Source organism: Nerophis ophidion, linkage group LG14 (genome assembly GCF_033978795.1).
Source record: "Nerophis ophidion isolate RoL-2023_Sa linkage group LG14, RoL_Noph_v1.0, whole genome shotgun sequence".
Classification (NCBI taxonomy): Eukaryota; Metazoa; Chordata; class Actinopteri; order Syngnathiformes; family Syngnathidae; genus Nerophis; species Nerophis ophidion.
Window position 1 is genome coordinate 25301083 of NC_084624.1, and position 19359 is coordinate 25320441.

Genomic DNA, 19359 nt, shown 5'->3' on the forward strand with positions numbered 1-19359 from the left:
GGGGGTTACCCACATTTGCGGTCCTCTCCAAGGATTCTCATAGTCATTTTCATTGACGTCCCACTGGGTTGTGAGTTTTTCCTTGCCCTTATGTGGGCGCTGAACCGCAGATGTCGTTGTGGCTTGTGCAGCCCTTTGAGACACTTGTGATTTAGGGATGTATAAATAAACATTGATTGACATTGATTGATAATACCAAAGGCAAAGGGTAATAAACACCTACAATATGATATATTATCACATAAAAATCTGTTCACGTAAGGTAAAGACTTAGGGTCATTTAAAAACAGCACTGCACATCATAACGGTAGCTACAGTTTTGATGTTAAAAGTTTAACAAAATTCTGTAGAATGTCTGGCGAGCCGGATTTAAAATCTTAATGGGCCGCATGTGGCCCGCGGACCGTATTTTGCTGAGATCTGCTGTATAGTATGACCCTGTAGGCCGGCAGACCGTGACTTCTAAACAGTCAATTAGTTCCAACTGGGTTGATATCAGAGGACGTGGTTGTGAGTTTGTGAAGACACGTGATTAGGGGCTGTGTGAATAAGATATGATTGATTGATTGAAATGTTTCAAATCTAGCTAAACGCATGACAAAAATAACACAAAAGCTGGAAAACTGACTGCAAGTGTTTGCTTTGGGTCGTCAATAGTGTGACAGCCACAGGATATGAGCGGCCATTGTTAGCCCCTCCAAGTGGCACCTTAGTGGTACAACTTCCTCCTCTCCCACTCATTAACAATTACTTCTGCTACATAAAACAATGACTTGGAACTGTTAGTAATGTTATAGTGTTTGCAATTATAATCATTTTTATTTTACAACATTTAATGAAAGTACATAAAAAAATAATTGTGCCTTTTTTTACTTGCATTACATTAAAGAAAGATGTCAAAACACTGTTGAAATTTTTTTTTAAGGGGAATTTTGCCTATCGTTCACGATCATTATGAAAGACATGACGATGAATGGATTTTTTTTAAAGCATTCTAAATATAAAATAAATGTGTTTCATAGTCCGCTTACAATAGAGCCTGTGGGAGCTGTTCAGTTCTTTAAAAAACATCCGAACACCTCCATTAGGGTTTTATACAAATGATGTTGGGTTGAACATATATGTAATGTGGTCACAAGCACATTTATAATAACATTTAATATATACCGGATTTTTCTCATTTTATTTTTTCTTTATCAATGATTATTACTCACTGCAGACTTCATGAGAGCCAACAAACATCACTTACAGTACAATGTCTGCTGTCATTAGGATGCAGACTACTGGGATGTCCATAAATTCCCATTTAGATGCAATATGTCTCATAATCCTTGTGAAGAAACAGGGTGGGGGAACAAACGCTTTTTGTATGTTTCTTGCCATTTCCAGATGCTAAGAGGCGGTCAAAGTGTCCCAAATTGTGGGATTATGACACAAGCCACCTCTTGTCCAGGTGAGAGGCGTGATTTATTAACTACAATAAAATTACAGGGAGCAAGGAAGCGAGAAAGTAGCTGATCAGTCGATGATGTAAACATAAGGACACAGGAAGTGATCACGGCGCCGCTCTAAACAGTTTGTCCGTCTATAATAACGATATCACTAATACTTGGTTAATATTCAATATTCAAATCACAAAATGTAAATGGAGTAGTGTTGGCACTTTTTGAAGGATTACTTATCGGATTAAATGTTCGAAATAGTGGAGCTCCCACTTCTACTGTATTTACGTTTATTTCATTTTTAGAATGCATGAAAAAAATCCATCCATCATGTCTTTCATGATAATTGTAAATGATAGGCAATATTCCCCCAAAAGTACAATTCCCCTTTAAAATTTGTTAGTTAACTTCTAATATTTGAATAAACAACAATTAAGTCAAAACACAAAGCTGGTTAAAATATGTATCCAATATCTGATACAGTATTTAGAAATGTATTTGGGCTTCTTAGAGCCCACTTGTGTATATGTCTTGACGTGGACTTTGGTGCGGTTTGTTTTCCAGTGGTGCAAAGCGACTGGACTGGACACGCCGTGAAGGTAATGACATATTTTATTATTAACTCAAAAATATTATAAAAAAACAAAGGGTATAAACAAAAGGCGGTCTCAGCGGAGGTACAAAACTTGGCTATGAAAACAAAAACTATTACTAGAACGTAAACTATGGACATAAAACAAAACTTGCAAACTTTTGCATGATTAACGACAACTTACTTGGAACGAGAAAAGATCATGAATCATCAGCACAGATAACAAAGGTATGTAGAGGGTGATGTCGACAGGCTGACTGCCTGGCAACTGCAGGCTTAAATAGTGCTGTAGTGATAAATCAAGTGAATCAGGTGTGTGACATGACAAGTGAAAACTAATGAGTTGTCCTGGTGAAAAAACAAACATGAGTGCACAATAAGTCCAAAACCAAACAGAACGTGACCACAAAACGTGACAGTAAATACTGTATGAAAACATTTTTCTGCATTAGTTACCATACATGATTGCCGTGTTCAACATTTTAGTTTGAAATTTTAAAATGGGGGCAATTTTTCATGCAATCATGTAAATGGGGAAATTAAACCAAATTGGATGCTTTCAGTTCTCCCCAAAGATTTTACAGCCATTGGTTGTACCAGAGGAAAGACTACCCTCTTATTGCAATGCAAACGTGTTATTTTACTGATGTGCTTTTATTTTGGAGGCCCAACCTGACTTGATTGTTGCCTCCATTGGCAGTAACCTACACGAGAGGTTCTTTTTTTTTTATCAATACAAGTTCAAATATGGGTAATTTACGGGTAACTATAAAAGAATAAAACAACAGGGCGCCGGGGAGAAATACTGGACTTTCCCGGGGAAAAAAAAGAAGGGTTTTATGCACTCCAGCATTATGATTTATTTTGGGATCATACTCAAACTGATTCAACATTAATCTTAGTTAAAGTCTGTTTTAAAATATATAATTATAATATTTGAAATATTTTGTACAAAGCATACAATGGTATACTCATGACAACCCTTTGTAAGTGCAATGAAGTCCAGATCCTTATAATAATTGTAGTTCACTTTTCACCAAGTGGTGTGCAGTACTCAATTCTGTTGTCTGCAGCAGAGGATATATTGATGTTCAGGAATGTGAACAACTTTGTTAAATAATGCATGTATTCTATTATAGCCATATGTCCATGGGATGTTTAAGAATATCAACAAAATGTGCAGGAAAGGTAATTACGAGTCATTTATTTACAACCTGGTCCTGTAATCCTCCAACATCAACATGCCCCAAATTCCTGTCATTTGCCATTCAAACCATCATCATTATTATCACGGTCGTCATCTAAAATGACTCCAAAAAAACCACAAAAACACTGTTCCGCCTGCCAACAGCGCATATAGTGGCTCCCCAAAACTGGACCACTCGCTGTGTGGTCAAGTAGATTTAGGCCCAAGAATGCACATAGCAGCATTTGACTCTTTTCCTGTTTCCTCTGCATGTCTGAGAGCAATGTGGACTTCAATAATGGCAGGCAAGCCCAAAAAGGCCAACCAGACCAATATAGGTACCTTCATGCCATTTTAAATGTACATTGTTGTAAACAGTGGAAGTGGCATTACAGTTGTCATGTCTTAGAAGTGGTGCATGAATATAAATACAAACCCTTGGTGTTTTAATTGATTACTCGCTCACTTTTAAACCTTTTATCGATCAACTGTTAAAGAAACACACATTTAAATGGGGGTTTTTCTTCCGTAATAAAATATATTTTGCTGTAAAAAAGTGCCTTGTCTGCCACATTTTTATCTTTTTTACATGAATGCTACTTGTTCTTGTCCTTGTTCCTTTGAGGTTCATCACAAACTGTACAGCTGTGACACACCATTGGGACTTGTACTCTCCATTGGGATTACCTTCTCTGTCCGCTAGGATAGTGGTTCTCAAATGGGGATACGCGTACCCCTGGAGGTACTTGAATGTATGCAAAGGTTTACGTGAGATTTTTAAAAAATATTCTAAAAATAGCTACTAATCAAAAATCCTTAAAAAATATATTTATTGAATAATACTTCAACAAAATATGAATGTAAGTTCATAAACTGAAAAAAAATACAACAATGCAATATTCAGTGTTGACAGCTAGATTTTTTGTGGACATGTTCTATAAATATTGATGTTAAATATTTCTTTTTTTTGTGATGAAATGTTTAGAAGTTCATGAATCCAAATGGATCTCTATTACAATCCCCAAAGAGGGCACTTTAAGTTAATGATTATACTTCTATGTGTAGAAATGTTTATTTATAATTGAATCACTTGTTTATTTTTCAACAAGTTTTTAGGTATTTTTATATCTTTTTTCCAAATAGTTCAATAGAAACCACTACAAATGAGCAATATTTTGCACTGGTATACAATTTAATAAATCAGAAACTGATGACATAGTGCTATATTTTATATCTTTATCTCTTTTTTTCAACCAAAAATGCTTTGCTCTGATTAGGGGGTACTTGAATTAAAAAAATTTTCACAGGGTGTACATCACTGAAAAAAGGTTGAGAACCACTGCACTAGGAGACAGTGTCATTGGAACACTTTTATTTACTAGGCTCTTCCGGGATATTGCCCGATTACATTTGTGCACAGAGAAGTGAAGTGTATTATATTTATATATCGCTTTTCTCTAGTGACTCAAAATGCTTTTACATAGTGAAACCCAATATCTGAGTTACATTTAAACCAGTGTGGGTGGCACTGGGAGCAGGTGGGTAAAGTGTCTTGCCCAAGGACACAATGGCACTGACTAGGATGGTGTAAGCGGGGATCGAACCTGTATCCCTCAAGTTGCTCGCACAGCCACTCTGCCAACCAAGTTATACGGCCCCAGCTTGAAGTCCGAACTCTTATGCACTGAGATCCAACAATAAGCTGTGGGTCTCTGTCCCTTTTGCTTGCACTGAACTAGGGGGAACAATGCTTTTGTCTATGCAGCTACTTGTGTTTGGAACATGCTCCAAAGAGACTGGAAGCTGACTGAATTTTTTATCCTTAAATGCCTTTAAATCTAAACCGAGAGAACTTTGAGGACCCCGGTTATCTGTAACTGTTTTACTTGATGTCCAGTCTGTCATTTTAATGTGTAATGTCAATGTCATTTTAACTGTGCTGCGTCCAGGACTCCCTTGAAAATTATTTTTTTTATTCTCAATAGGATTTCTTCCTGGTTCAATAAAGATTAAAAAAATAAAATAAAATAAAATATATATTTTTTAAAACCACAAACCTATTTTTACGGAATTTCATGTCTAGGAAGTCTCTAAATAGTGGAACATTTAAATTTGCAGAATGGAATGTATTGCCAAATATATGCCTGAACATCCGTGGGCCACATGCGGCCCTCTAAGATTTTCAATCTGGCACCCCGGACGTTCTACATAAATTTTCTAGACCTTTGACATCAAAACTGCAGCTGTCATTATGATGTGCAGTTATGTTTTTAAATGACCATAAGTTTTGAACTATAGAAAGTATTTCAATTGTTGAAATCTGCGCTTCTGAGTGTTATCCAAGTTATTACGGTAATCTACGTCACAGCAGCTAAGACCAGGAAAAAGCAGAGTGGGTGGGCTTTGTTTTCAGAGCAACCAGTCCCAAACGCATATCTCAGGAACAGATGAGGAAGCAATTTTTTTGCAACAAATGTCTGCATAAAAGTGATCATGTATAATCTTGTAGGTTTTATTACACTTTGTGTTTATATTTTGCCGTTTTTTTTGCTTGATTGTAAAAGATGTCTATGGAGGAGCTGGTCCAAGAAGTAAAAGAGAAGCGATGTTCATAAGTTGTTAATATTCAGTGTTCTATTGTTCACAGTTAATATTGTAAACCCCACTTTCCTTTTTTGTATTGTACATTTTGGGTGTCCCATTCAGTAGAAAAAATGTAATATTCCATTCCGATTTTTTCAGGTGGTCTGTCAGGAACAGATGCGGACGCAATATTTTGCAACAAATTTCTGCATAAATGTGATATTGTAGGTGTATATTACCCTTTGCATTACTATGTTGCTGTTTTTTACATTTTTGTTGTAAAATATGTTTATCAAGGATCTGGTCTGAGAAGTAAAAGAGGAGCGATGTTCATACAGTGGGGCAAAAAAGTATTTAGTCAGCCACCGATTGTGCAAGTTCTCCCACTTAAAATGATGACAGAGGTCTGTAATTTTCATCATAGGTACACTTCAACTGTGAGAGACAGAATGTGAAAAAAAAATCCACTAATTCACATTGTAGGAGTTTTTAAAGAATTTGTTTGTAAATGATGGTGGTAAATAAGTATTTGGTCAACCATTCAAAACTCTCACTGATGAAAATAAGTTTGGTTTAAAAATCTCATGATACATGGCCCCATTCATTCTTTCCTTAACACAGATGAAGCGCCCTGTCCCCTTAGCAGAAAAAACAGCCCTAAAGCATGATGTTTCCACCCCCATGCTTCACAGTAGGTGTGGTGTTCTTGGGATCCAACTCAGTATTCTTCTTCCTCCAAACACGACGAGTTGAGTTTATACCAAAAAGTTCTATTTTGGTTTCATCTGACTACATGACATTCTCCCAATCCTCTGCTGTATCATCCCATGTATCCATTTTGGTATAAATTCAACTCGTCGTGTTCGGAGGAAGAAGAATACTGAGTTGCATCCCAAGAACACCACACCTACTGTGAAGCATGGGGGTGGAAACATCATGCTTTGGGGCTGTTTTTCTGCTAAGGGGACAGGACGATTGATCCGTGTTAAGGAAAGAATGAATGGGGACATGTATCGTGAGATTTTGAGCCAAAACCTCCTTCCATCAGTGAGAGCTTTGAATGGTTGACCAAATACTTATTTTCCACCCTAATTTACAAATAAATTCTTTAAAATTCCTACAATGTGAATTCCTGGATTTTTTTCACATTCTGTCTCTCACAGTTGAAGTGTACCTATGATGAAAATTACAGACCTCTGTCATCATTTTTAGTGGGAGAACTTGCACAATCGGTGGCTGACTAAATACTTTTTTGCCCCAATGCATGTTGTCAATATTCAGTGTTTTATTGTTCATAGTTAATTCTGTAAACCCCACTTTCTTTTTTCCCCCCCCATGTACATTTTGGGTGTCCTTATTCAGTAAAAAAAAATTGTACAATTCCATTCCGGTTTTTTTCAGGTGGTCTGTCATAACTTTTTTAGATATCTATCTGACATTGTGACTTTTGGTATTTGTGTTCTAGGAAAAAAGTGACCCAAACACATTATGTACAGCATATTTTACAGCTAAATGTGTATTTATCATTTATACACACATACACATTGGCCCCCCCCAGACACATTTTTGTTTCTCAATGTGGCTCCCGAGTCAAAATATTTGCCCAGCTCTAGTATACAGTCTCGTGCCGCATGTTCATGCAACATTCTTTCAATACAGAACGGAGCACAAAGGTGGGTATTGGTCTTTTACTAAGTCAACCTCGCCCCCACCCCTCTGGCCAGCTTCCTTTCTGACAGGCAGAACCCATCAGAACCACAAGGAAACTGCTGCTGATTGCCTCGAAGCAGGAAACCACTTTCTTGAAACTCAGCAGAAAATGACTGCACACACACACACACACACACCTGTGCCCCCCCCTCTCCCCCTCCACACGCCCTCTATTTCCTCCAGCAGTCTCTTTTTAACCCCATATGGCCATGTACGACTCCCCCACCACCAAAAGTAGCCACAGAGCAGCTCTTATACAAGGCCTTATTTTACTCCCCACTCATTACATCATTCCACAGTGGCGGGCCTCTAGCAGAGAATACAATGTCCTGGCAGTCAGCAACAAGCGGGTGTGCTACTTTTGGTTTTCGACGCTTGGTCGACCCCAAGCGGAACGTCTTTTAACCGCCCAAAATTGGGCCATCGCTATTTTCTTCCACTCGCGAGGGCCCGCTGTCACCAGGTTCAACGTGAGGACCACCCGTGCAAAAATAGACGTCGTCGTGGGGCTGGGTTCTGGGTTATTGCAGGCATTGCCACCTTAAACCAATAGAGGGGCGCTTGAAACTCTCGAAAGGAAGGACACTTGTAGTTGCATGGAGCTCCCCTGCCAGCATTCTGTCAAAAACAACATATCTTATTCCTTTCATTACTACAGAGGAAACCTAAGTAGGACGGTAAGAAAACCTCCCGTCTAGCAGAACGTATAGAATGTAACAGTAGAATCCGCAGGAAGATGTTCCCAGTTGAGAAAATGTGAATTGTCGTGGGAAAAAAACTGCAGTTAGCTTTGCTTGCTATCAAAATTGTTCTAACCAATATATAAAACCCAAAACCGGTGAAGTTGGCACGTTGTGTAATGGTAAATAAAAACAGAATACAATCATTTGCAAATCCTTTTCAACCTATATTCAATTGAATAGACTGCAGAGAGAAGATATTTAACGTTCGAACTAAGAAACGTTATTTTTGGCAAATATTAGCTCATTTGGAATTTGATGCCTGCAACATGTTTCAAAAAAGCTGGCACAAGTGGCAAAAAAGACTGAGAAAGTTGAGGAATGCTCATTAACCACTTATTTGAAACATCCCACAGGTAAACAGGCTAATTGGGAACTGAAGGGTGCCATGATTGGGTATAAAAGCAGTTTCCATGAAATGCTCAGTCATTCACAAACAAGGGTGGGGCGAGGGTCCCCCACTTTGTCAACAAATGCATGAACAAGTTGTCGAACAAATTAAGAACAACATTTCTCAACGAGCTATTGCAAGGAATTTAGGGATTTCACCATTTACGGTCTGTAATATCATCAAAAAGTTCAGAGAATCTGGAGAAATCACTGCACGTATATAGCAAGGCCGAAAACCAACATGGAATGTCCACCTTCGATCCCTCAGGCGGGTTCTGCATAAAAAAGCAACATCAGTGTGTAAAGGATATCACCACATGGACTCAGGAACACTTCAGATAACCACTGTCAGTAACTACAGTTGGTCGCTACATCTGTAAGTGCATGTTAAAACTCTACTATGCAAAGGGAAAGCCATTTATCAACAACACCCAGAAACGTGGCGGCTTAGCTGGGCCCAAACTCATCTAAGATAGACTGATGCAAAGTGTAAAAATGTTCTGTGGTGTGACGAGGCCACATTTCAAATTGTTTTTGGAAAATGTGGACGTCGCGTCCTCCTGACCAAAAGAGGAAAAGAACCATCCAGACTGTTCTAGGCGCACAGTTCAAAAGCCAGCATCTATGATGCTATGGGGGTGAATTAGTGCCCAAGACATGAGTAACTTCCACATCTGTGAAGGCACCATTAATGCTGAAAGGTACATACAGGATTTTGGAGCAACATAGGTTGCCATCAAAGCAACGTCTTTTTTTATGGACGCCACTGCTTATTTCAGCAAGACAATGCCAAGCCATGTGTTACAACAGCGGTGGCCTCATAGTAAAAGAGTGGGGTACTAGACTGGCCTGTCTGTAGTCCAGACCTGTCTCCCATTGAAAATGTATGGCGCATTATGAAGCTTAAAATACCACAAGGGAGACCCCGGACTGTTGAACAACTTAAGCTGTACATCAAGCAAGAATGAGAAAAGATTCACCTGAAAAGTTTCTTGGTCTCCTCAGTTCCCAAACATTTACAGAGTGTGATTAAAAGGAAAGGCCATGTAACACAGTGGTAAAAATGCCCATGTGACAACTTTTTTGGAATGTGTTGCTGCCATTAAATTCTAAGGTAATGATTTATTTGCAAAAAAAATAAAAAATTCTCAGTTGGAACATTTGCAGTCCATTCAATTGAATATAAGTTCCAAAGGATTTGCGAATCATTGTATTCTGTTTTTATTTACCATTTACACAAGGTGCCAACTTCTCAGATTTTTGGTTTTGTATTACTGTGCCTTTTTTCTTTTCTGTACTCGACAGTAGTGTGGAAGACAAAAAACATCATTTTATTGTACAGATGAAACATGTTTCTATTGTGCACATGACAATAAACCTTTAGAACTGTGACCCTAAAGGGCTTATTTTTCCCTTCTATTAACCTTGACTGGGAATCAAACCCGCACCGTCCTGGAAAAGAAAGTAGTGTGTATTATTACCCATTGCCAAGGCTGCCTATTAAATGTAAAAAATATATTTTGGAAAGTGCAGCGCCATCTAGTGGTTCTACAGTTGACACGGGAGGAAGCGGCCATGTTTAATCACATGATCTTCACCCACACTGTGACCACAGTCTGGGCCACACCCTCACCCACTGGGAGAGCCCCATTGTTCCCAGGATGAGGGGAGGCGTTCGGGCCCCCTCGGTGGTCTGGATTGTCTCCGAGGTGGCAGAGCGACGGCGGGTAAACAGGACACCGGGGGGGATAGAGGAAAGGCCAGAGGGATGAGAATGTGAAGTCAGCAGCTCTGTGGGCTGCCTGGGGAGCAGGAAAGCCAGTAAAGCCCTCACAGTGCAGCGCTCTCAGATGCGGCTTAGATTTCGGGACCGGCAGACGGAGGAGGAAGTCAAATAACTCCCTGAATTAATTTTCCAGGGAGCATAAACTTGACTTTTTCCACCGGAGGCTGTTTAATTAATTAGGCATGGTTATTTGGTCAGATTACACCCTGATTTAATTATGATGATCCAGCGTGCAAAATGCAGTATAAACATTTCATTTGCCTACCAAAACAAAACGTGTGCAAAGTATGAACTACTTAATGACTGCTTAAAGGCCTACTGCAATGACATTTTCTTATTCAAACGGGGATAGCAGGTCCATTCTATGTGTCATACTTGATCATTTCGTGATATTGTCATATTTTTGCTGAAAAGATTTAGTAGAGAACATCCACGATAACGTTTGCAACTTTTGGTCGCTAACAGAAAAGCCCTGCCTCTACCGGAAGTCGCAGACAATGACGTCACCCGTTGAGGGGTCCTCACATCCTTACATTGTTTTTAATGAGAGCCTCCAACAAAAACAGCTATTCGGACCGAGAAAACGACAATTTCCCCATTAATTTGATCGAGGATGAAAGATTTGTGTTTGAGGATATTGATAGCTAAGGACTAGAAAAAAAACAAACAAAAAAACAAGTTAAAAAAAACAAAACGCGATTGCATTGGGACGGATTCAGATGTTTTTAGACACATTTACTAGGATAATTCTGGGAAATCCCTTATCTTTCTATTGTGTTGCTAGTGTTTTAGTGAGTTTAATAGTACATGATAGTCGGAAGGGTGTGTCCACGGGTGTCTTGAGGCCAGTGTCTGACGGAAGTCGACGGCAGCAGTACGGACGGCACAAGCTCAGCTGATCTCCGTTAAGTGGCTACTTTTTACCACAATTTTCTCACCGAAAACTGCTGGTTGACATTTGGTCGGGATCCATGTTCGCTTGACCGCTCTGATCCATAGGAAAGTTTCACCTCCGGGAATTTTAAACAAGGAATCACCGTGTGTTTGTGTGGCTAAAGGCTAAAGCTTCCCAACTCCATCTTTCTACTTTGACTTCTCTCATATTAATTGAACAAATTGCAAAAGATTCAGCAACACAGATGTCCAAAATACTGTGTAATTATGCGGTTAAAGCAGACGACTTTTAGCTGTGTGTGTGCGCAGCGCTAATATTTCTTAACATTCCGTGACGTCACGCGTACACGTCATCATTCCGCGACGTTTTCAACAAGACACTCCCGGGAAATTTAAAATTGCAATTTAGTAAACTAAAAATGCCGTATTGGCATGTGTTGCAATGTTAATATTTCATCATTGATATATAAACTATCAGACTACGTGGTCGGTAGTAGTGGGTTTCAGTAGGCCTTTAATACACAAGGAGAATGTATAAGTAGCCATAACTATTTAATAATAATAGATACTTTGCATAACAGAAGCTATGTCTATGTATACCACAGATGTCAAACTCAAGGCCCGGGTGCAAGATGTGGTCCACCACTTCATTTTATTTTGCCCTCAAAAGCCTGAAAATAGTATGTATCAATAAAGTATTGTGACTTTTCCTACTAAATGTATTCTTTCTTTCTATGTTGGGGAAAAAAATGTACTCCATGTAATCGCAAATTTTGTTAACTTAAATATTGTCTAGCTTTTGTTAGCGGTGATGCCGATGACCTACTGCAGTGGTTCTCAAATGGGGGTACCCGTTCCCCTGGGGGTATTTGAAGGTATGCCAAGTGAAACGACCACGTGGCATGTTGTTGCCGGGTTCGATCTTCCAGGGATGCGTCGACAATGAACACAGCGTAAGGTAAGGTATGATGAATTTATTAAAGTAACAAAGGGAGCTAAGGAACAAAAATACTGGAGCTAATAGATAACCAAACAAAGGACGCTAGCATAAAAGCTAGGAATACCAAACAAAAAACTAGACTTGGCACAAAGGCACATAAAAGAGAAAACATTCATTAGCATGAGAGCTAGAATAAAAACAACAACGGGGTAGCGTGAAAGCCAGCAAGAATATACGTACATAGAAGACAGTCGTCACTGTTGCACGTAGGCAAATTAGAATCCCAGAATGAGCAACAAAAAGGGGCGAGCTTAAATAAGGGAGGTGATTACAAGAAAACAGGTGTGCAGAGACCATGATTAGCAGGTGGAACAAATCAGGAACCATGGAGACAAAGCAAACAGGAAATCAGGAGTAATATGGAGAGAATACACACAAAAAGAGAACAAAGCAACAATCTGTGAAGATCCGAGTAGCTGATCTCAACACCAAGGGGTACATGAGATTTTTTTTAAATATTCTAAAAATAGCGACAATTCAAAAATCCTTAATAAATGTATTTAATGAATAATACTTCAACAAAATATGTTGTCTGTCTATCTGTGTTGACCCAGCGATGAGGTGGCGACTTGTCCAGGGTGTACCCCGCCTTCCGCCCGATTGTAGCTGAGATAGGCACCAGCGCTCCCCGCGACCCCAAAAGGAAAAAGCGTTAGAAAATGGATGGATGGATGGGTTCATAAACTGTGAAAAGAAATGCATCAATGCAATATTCAGTGTTGACAGCTAGATTTTTTTGTAGACATGTTCCATAAATATTGATGTTAAAGATTTATTTTTTTGCGAAGAAATGTTTAGAATGAAGTTGATGAATCCAGATGGATCTCTATTACAATCCCCAAAGAGGGCACTTTAAGTTGATGATTACTTCTATGTGTAGAAATCTTTATTTATAATTGAAGCACTTGTTTATTTTTCAACAAGTTTTTAGTTATTTTTATATCTTTTTTCTAAATAGTTCAAGAAAGACAACTACAAAAGAGCTATATTTTGCACTGTTATACAATTTAATAAATCAGAAATTGTTGATATAGTGCTGTATTTTACTTGTTTATCTCTTTTTTTTCCAACCAAAAATACTCTGCTCTGATTAGGGGGTACTTGAATAAAAAAAATTTCACAGGGGGTACATCACTGAAAAAAAGGTTGAGAACCACTGACCTATTGTATCCCCCTACGGTGTGTCGTGTAGCATATTTGGCTGTTCCTCGTCCTGCAGTGATATTGCTACTTGAAAGAAACTTACTTTATTCGTCGCCATAGAGGCGAGGATTAGTGATTTAGAAGTAGCTAAAATACTGGATGGATGTTAGCTACTCGCGAGCTAGCTGTGTCTTAAAGGCCTACTAAAACCCACTACTACAGACCACGCAGTCTGATAGTTTATATATCAATGATGAAATATTAACATTGCAACACATGCCCGAAAGGCCTTTTTAGTTTACTAAATTGCAATTTTAAATTTCCCGCTGAGTTTCCTGTTGAAAACGTCGCAGAATGATGACACGTATGATGACGCGCGTTTGCGACGTTATTGGTTGGAGGGGACATATTAGCCCAGCACCACTTGCGGCTAAAAGTCGTCTCTTTTCATCGCGCAACTACACAGGACATCTGTGTTGCTGAATCTTTTGCAATTTGTTCAATTAATAATGGAGAGTCAAAGTAGAAAGATGGAGTTGGGAAGCTTTAGCCTTTAGCCACACAAACACACAGTGTTTCCTTGTTTAAAATTCCCGGAGGTGAAGCTTTACTATGGATCAGAGCGGTCAAGCGAACATGGTTACCAACCACTTGTCAACCGGCAGGTTTCGGTGAGAAAATTGTGGTAAAAAGTCGCCTCTTACCGGAGATCAGCGGAGATTGCGCTGTCCATGCAGCTGCCGTGACTTCCCTCAGAGTCTGGCGTCAAGACACCCGTGGACACACCCCTCCGACTATCAGGTACTATTTAACTCACTAAAACACTAGCAACAAAATAGAACGATAAGGGATTTCCCAGAATTATCCTAGTAAATGTGTCTAAAAACATCTGAATCGCTCCCAATGCAATTGCCTTTTTTTTTTTTTAACTTTATTATTTTTCTTTTTCTAGTCCTTCACTATCAATATCCTCATCCACAAATCTTTCATCCTCGCTCAAATTAACGGGGAAATTGTTGCTTTCTCGGTCAGAAAAGCTCTTGATGCCGGAGGTTCACATTATAAACAACGTGAGGATGTGAGGAGCCCTCACACCGGTGACGTCATCGTCTGCTACTTCCGGTAAAGGCAAGGCTTTTTAATTAGCAACCAAAAGTTGCGAACTTGATCATTGACGTTCTCTACTAAATCCTTTCAGCAAAAATATGGCAATATCGCAAAATGATCAAGTATGACACATAGAATGGACCTGCTATCCCCGTTTAAATAAGAAAATCTCATTTCAGTAGGCCTTTAAAGCTCCTCTTCCTGAGGCCGTTTCAGTGTTATAGCTCACATTTATTGTTAGTTTTTAAGCCAAAATGCGTCCGTTCTCCCTTTTCTGTCTACACAGTGTCTGCTTGCAAGTACTCTGTGGTTGTGTGCTGCCGAACATGCTCATCCGCTCAAAAAACCAGCAATGTCATGACGTGATGATGCGTCATCATGCCTAGGAACCGGTACTTTTCAAACAGAGTATAGTACCGTTTTTGATTCATTAGTACCGCGATACTATACTCGTACCGGTATACCGTACAACCCTACATCTGTTGTATGTGAGGGTGTACCTAAAGTTGTGACCTGTGGCAGTATCTATGTACGCATAAGGAAGTATGGAAGTCATTGCTATCCACATGTCCCGCGCGCTGCCTGTTTCCAATAACAAGACGCCAGCGGGCGATGACAGGTTGAGGAGTGATTTACCTGAGCTGACTTTTTATTACACATCTTTGTTGCTACTTGAGGTAGGCGGGCTCCGGGCCACCGCTAACTATACCATAGATGGCCTCCGACTGCTCTAGTGCTGTCGTGATAAAGACGGATGAGGTGAGATTTACACTGCGGGGGAAATGATTTACCGCATTTGTGGAAAAAAAGTTAGCCGTAACTTCTTGCTTGAATACGGCGCAGAGGTTACAAATGTGATAGGAAAAATATACGGCCTTGAAGCCACATGATAGAATGTATTTTCCTTGCTTTTTTCAAGCTTTTTGAGTCCACCTTCAAAGCTACTTAAATTTTATTTTATTTTTTCACAAAATTGGGGGGTTTGTCCGTCCTGTTTGTGCCAATACTGCTACTTTAAAAGGGTCACTTAGAAAGAAGAAGACGTGCATGACAAATAATGCACGCAGAATTAGGACTGACTTTTATGTGATTCTTTTTATTGGAGAGGTTATGACGGGGCAGAACGTCTGCGGATAATGTGAACTGGATCGCATTTCAGCGAGACATACGCTTTCCGAAAGCCCAAAACCAGTGAAGTTGGCACATTGTGTAAATGGTAAATAAAAACAGAACATAATGATTTGCAAATCCTTTTCAATTTATACTCAATTGAATAGACTACAAAGACAAGATACTTAACGTACGAACCGGAAAACTGTTATTTTTGGCAAATATTAGCTCATTTGGAATTTGATAACAGCAACATGTTTTAAAAAAGCTGGCAAGAGTGGCAAAAAAGACTGAGAAAGTTAAGGAATGCTCATCAAACACTAATTTGGAACATCCCACTGGTGAACAGGCTAATTGGGAAAAGGTGGGTGCCATGATTGGGTATAAAAGCAGCTTGCATAAAATTCTCAGTCATTCACAAACAAGGATGGGGTGAGGGTCACCACTTTGTGAACAAATGCGTGACCAATTGTCCAACAGTTTAAGAACAACACTTCTCAATGAGCTATTGCAAGGAATTTAGGGATATAACCATTTACGGTCCGTAATATCGTCAAAAGGTTCAGGGAATCTGGAGAAATCACTGCATGTAAGCGATGATATTATATAGCACAGGCTACATAAATAAACATTGATTGATTGATATTACGGACCTTCAATTCCTCAGGCGGTACTGCATCAAAAAGCAACAACACCCAGAAACGCCGCCGAGCTCATTTAAGATGGACTGAAGCAAAGTGCAAAAGTGTCCTTTGGTCTGACGAGTCAAATTGTTTTTGGAAACTGTGGACGTCGCGTCCTCCGGACCAAAGAAGAAATTAAGCATCCGGACTGTCACATTCGCAAAGTTCAAAAGCCAACATCCACGATGGTATGGGGGTGTATTAGTGCCCAAGGCATGGGTAACTTACACATCTGAAAAGGCACCATTAATACTGAAAGGTACATACAGGTTTTGCTATCCAAGCAAGGTCTTGGACGCCCCTGCTTATTTCAGCAAGACAATGCCAAGCCACATTCTGCACAGTGTGGCTTCATAGTACTAGACTGGCCTTCCTGTAGTCCAGACCTGTCTCCCATTGAAAATGAGTGGCGCATTATAAAGCTTAAAATACCACAACGGTGACCCCGGACTGTTGAACAACTTAAACTGTACATCAAGCAAGAATGGGAAAGAATTCCACCTGAAAAGCTTAAAAAAATTGGTGTCTTCAGTTCCCAAACCTTATGTGAGTGTTGTTAAAAGGAAAGGCCATGTAACACAGTGGTAAAATGCCCCTGTGACAACTTTTTTGCAATGTGTTGCTGCTGTACGGATGTTAAGTACAATATCACATAGCGTCCAGAGGGGGCGCCGTTGAGTATATTGAGTGGATTAAGAAGAAGATGAAGAAGAACGAGTAAAGGAAGCTGTGTGAAGTTTACATGAAGTCTCTGGAGTCTGCTTTCACGTATATAAACACTACCACAACATGGTGTCGGAAGTAGGCGAACCTACTGTGGGTAAAAAGTAGGTGTGGTTGGGAGAAATGAGGCAGAAATAGTCGTCATTGTTTACCTGGCCGGCGGAAGGCTAAGCCACGCTAGGCTACGGAGAGCAGTGGATCCGCATCGGAGCCCGGATAAGGACGGGAGATGACAGATCAAATATTCTCCATCGCGCCTCCTGGCAGCTTCAACTTCAAGGAGCCCAGCTTGTGGCCGCAATGGTTGAGACAGTTCGAGAGGTTCAGGATGGCTTCAGGATTGAGCGGAAAAGAGGACGGCTATCAGGTCAACTCTCTACTGTATGTGATGGGTGAAAAGAGTGACGACATTCTCACTACGCTACCACTAAGCGACCAACAGAAGACCGTCTATGCCGAGGTGACAAAAGTATTTGATGAACATTTTGTAGGTAAGCACAACGTCATTTATGAGTGTGCAAAGATTAATAGCAGACAGCAACAACAAGGTGAGTCTGCAGATAACTTTATCACAGATGTGCATAAGCTGGCAGAACACTGCAAATTTGGTGCCTTAAAAGGAAAATTATCACAATAAAAATCAGTTCCTAGTGGCTTGTTGTATTTTTTGAAGTTTTTTTCAAAATTTTACCGGTCCCCGAATATCCCTAAAAAAAGCTTTAAAGTGCTTGATTTTCGCTATTTGCGATGTGACTATCCATTTCCCTGTCACGTCATACAGTGCTGCCAATGTAAACAAACAACGGCGAATACCACAGCAAGATATAGCGACATTAGCTCGGATTCAGACTCAAATTTCAGCGGCTTAAGCGATTCAACAGATTACGCATATATTGAAACGGATGGTTGGAGAATGAAAGTATTGAAGAAGAAACTGAAGCTATTGAGCGAATAGCTATTGACGTTATTCATAGCCATAGCATGGCTGAATAGCTGCATTAGCATCGCCGGTAAAATGTGCGGACTAAACGATCAGGACTTTTGCATCTCGTGGCACTGGAGCAACTTAAATCCTTCGATTGGTAAATGTTTTTTTCGCATTAAATGTGGGTGGAAGGAAACGTAATATAGTTGCAAATGCATCTGCAGGTTATCCATACATCTCTGTGCCATGTCTGCTTTAGCACCGCCGGTAAATAGCATGTTAGCATCGATTAGCATAGCATGTTAGCATCGATTAGCTGGCAGTCAACATGAACAGAACTTACCTTTGTGAATTTGTTGACTTTATAGTTGCAAATGCATCTGCAGGTTATCCATACATCTCTGTGCCATGTCTGCTTTAGCGCCGCCGGTAAATAGCATGTTAGCGTCGATTAGCGTAGCATGTTAGCATCGATTAGCTGGCAGTCACGCCGCAACCAAATATGTCTGATTAGCACATAAGTCAACATCAACGAAACTCACCTTTGTGATTTCGTTGAATTTATCGTTGCAAATGCATCTGCAGGTTATCCATACATCTCTGTGTCATGTCTGACATCGCCGGTAAAATGTGGAGACACTCTGGCACATTCAATGGGGGTCTAGCGGCAGACACTTTCGCATCTTCGGGCCAGTGGTGCAACTTGAATCCCTCCGTGTTAGTGTTGTTACACCCTCCGACAACACACCGACGAGGCATGATGTCTCCAAAGTTCCAAAAAATAGTCAAAAAGAAGGAAAATAACAGAGCTGAGACCCGGCGTTTGTAATGTGTTGAAAATGAAAATGGCGGCTGTATTACCTCGGAGACGTCACATTCTGACGTCATCGCAAAAAGAGCGATAAATAGAGAGGCGTTTAATTCGCCAAAATTCACCCATTAAGAGTTCGGAAATCGGTTAAAAAAATATATGGTCTTTTTTCTGCACCATCAAGGTATATATTGACGCTCACATAGGTCTGCTGATAATGTTCCCCTTTAAAGGAGGACATGATAAGAGACCGCATAGTGGTCGGGATAAGAGACTCCAGGCTGTCAGAGAGACTTCATGTAAACTTCACACAGCTTCCTTTACTCGTTCTTCTTCATCTTCTTCTTAATCCACACAATACACTCAACGGCGCCCCCTCCGGACGCTATGTGATATTGTACTTAACATCTGTACAGCTGCCATTAAATTCTAAGTTCATGATTATTTGCAAAAAAATCTTGTTCCTCAGTTGGAACATAAAATATCTTGTCTTTGCAGTCTATTCAATTGAATGTAAGTTAAAAGAGATTTGCA